The 2,395-nt window shown below is 38.4% G+C and overlaps 1 protein-coding gene across 1 annotated transcript in view; it reads right to left on the bottom strand.

Moving 5' to 3' along the window:
• Window positions 1–2,389, bottom strand: part of ZFYVE1 (zinc finger FYVE-type containing 1) — a 28,549-nt gene extending 26,160 nt beyond the window's left edge. Inside the window, exon 1 of the mRNA XM_031064982.1 lies at window positions 1,890–2,389. The gene's annotated coding sequence lies outside the window, so the exon portion shown is untranslated. The remainder of the gene's footprint in view (window positions 1–1,889) is intronic.
• Window positions 2,390–2,395: the final 6 nt, after the last annotated feature.

Below are 2,395 nucleotides of genomic sequence, written 5' to 3' on the forward strand. Positions count from 1 at the left end.
TCAGCAGGATGTTTGGATCAAATGCTAGTGGTTACTTCACCAGAGGAGGGACATGCACTGTTTTCCTTCAGTGGACATTGCATGTTGATAAGCAAGAGCTATAAGGTGCCGCTGCTTCAGTTTTAGATAGTTTCAAAAGGGAGCTAAACTACAAAATTGGATATCCATGTAGAAGGCACTGATTGCAAGTTTACCTTTGAAGTATCATCATTTCACAAAACTGAGTAAACAGGTCCAATTACTGCAAAAATGAGGCATCAATGAATTTTCTAACACAAGGAGTGAATGAGGCCCTCTCAGAATTAAAGTGTATTGCTGAAGTACTTCTGTTATACTAGATTGTACTATATATATATTTTTGTGTAGGCATATACATGATTTAATTATTTCTTTTATGCAGCTTAGTGATGATGAATGACTGAAGGACTGGCACAGTAACTCTCTTCCCTGTTCTCTTTCATGCTGTTACAATAATGTATTTTCACTCGGTATTTTGCATAAAAGATAATTTAAGAGATTGACAAAATTGACTGACATCTAGGTAAGAATAAAGTTTTGGTGAACCAAATGTCTTCAGACTGAAAAAAATCCTGAGTAATGAATATAACTAATACATATGAGGTAGAAACTTTTAAATCTCACAATACTATTCAGAGGAGCCGAGGAATGAGATCAATGAGTCTGGCATCTAAGGGATCTTCCTCTGAGTGCCTCTATTTAGACTGGTAATGTGATGGAGGGAGCAATTAAAGGACATGAGGAAGGGAAGAAAAAATGTATATATAATGTTTAGAATGCATAGTCTAGAAACAATGTGAACCCTGTACTCTGAGGTGCTGCCTAACATTTTTTGAATGATTTCTCATGCTTGAAATACAAGACAATTACCAGACAAAAAGAGCACCTCTTAATTTTAACCTTAATATTAAAAGCCATGTACTGCAATCTTCATGACTAGCTTGAGCACAAAATCCTGGAGTTTGCAGTGAGAACTGAAGAATGTGAACTGTGATCAGTATCTGGAAAAGGGATCTCAGTTGCATAACTAAAAGGCAGGAAGATAATACAGGCACTAGGGATGGGCAATTCTAAAATCCCATAGCAGAAAGAGTAAAGACAGGAAAGTAGCTACATTTACTGGATGCTTCTGCTGCTATTCTTCCTTGATTAAGAAAGATACAGAAGGCTACAGTTGATTTGTGTAAGAAGAATAAATGCAAAATAGCCTATTTCTTTGGCTAAAAAAAAAGATGAACCTCTACATAAGCAAAGCCTTTGGAATGTTTCCTGTAAATAAAAACTTATTACAGCAGTACAAATCACTTTAGGATTCACATTTCTTTAAGCTGAGCTGTTGTTGTGTGAGAAAACAACACAGAGAAGATTCTGAAAATTTTTGTCATGCCCTTTCTCTTTTCCTTGCTTTTCTTAGGTATGCTTATAAATTATTTTAAATATTAACACAGTCAGTAAAGTAGTTACTAAATATGTATTAGTTTAAGGGAGATAGGCCACCTCTTTAGAATAAGCTGTTATTAACAGAAAGTAAAAATGCTATTTCTGGTGGGATAAAAATTACATTCAAACTTGAAGTATTTCTTAAATCTCTTATTGCTAAAATATTTACCCTTACACATCAGGTAAAGCAAGATGATGAACAGGACCTTAGTTCCAACACAGTTGTTGGTTTTTCAGTAGCACATATGACATCAGCCAGCCAGTTTTAATCTGGTTTGTACTGAAGAAGTCATTCTCCAGGTGGAGATTTTGTCATTGGACATTTGTCTTTTGAGTACTTTTCTTTAAACAATGGAAAATACAACACTTTTTCCTTAGCTAATCCAACATTTTTTAAACAGATTTATGTACATGTTCATTTTGTGGTCTACCTCGTAATAATCTGCAAGATCACGTTCCTCTCATTCATAGTCGCTTCCTCTTTCCACTTCCAACTCCTTGCCACCAGTGGTGTAACTACAGCAATTACTGTCTTGCAGGTCACGTTGAAAATTGTCTCTTAATGTAGTCTAAATGCTGAAAGTAGGTCAGAGAAACTACCAGTTGTAGACCATGGCTAGGCCCAACAGCAGTGATATCTTTCTGATGAACACACAGCTGCCTAAGACACAATCTTTAAGCTGTGTAAATTCTTCGGTTTTTTACAGCACACAGAACCTTCCATGAAAACCAGCTGTATCCTGGGCTGCGTGCCAAACAATGCGGGAGGGGATTCTCTGACTGCGGTACAGCCCGTCCCGACCACCGTCACGGGCAGGCCGCAGCTCAGCATGGCCTGAGTGACTGGCTGAGAGGGCCATGACGAATGACAGACAGGCCAGGCTCCGTGCCACCCACAGCCAGAGACTTGCCGGGGGCTTGCCGGGGCCTCCAGCCG

This window comes from Geospiza fortis, unplaced genomic scaffold (assembly GCF_000277835.1).
Source record: "Geospiza fortis unplaced genomic scaffold, GeoFor_1.0 scaffold54, whole genome shotgun sequence".
Taxonomy (NCBI): Eukaryota; Metazoa; Chordata; class Aves; order Passeriformes; family Thraupidae; genus Geospiza; species Geospiza fortis.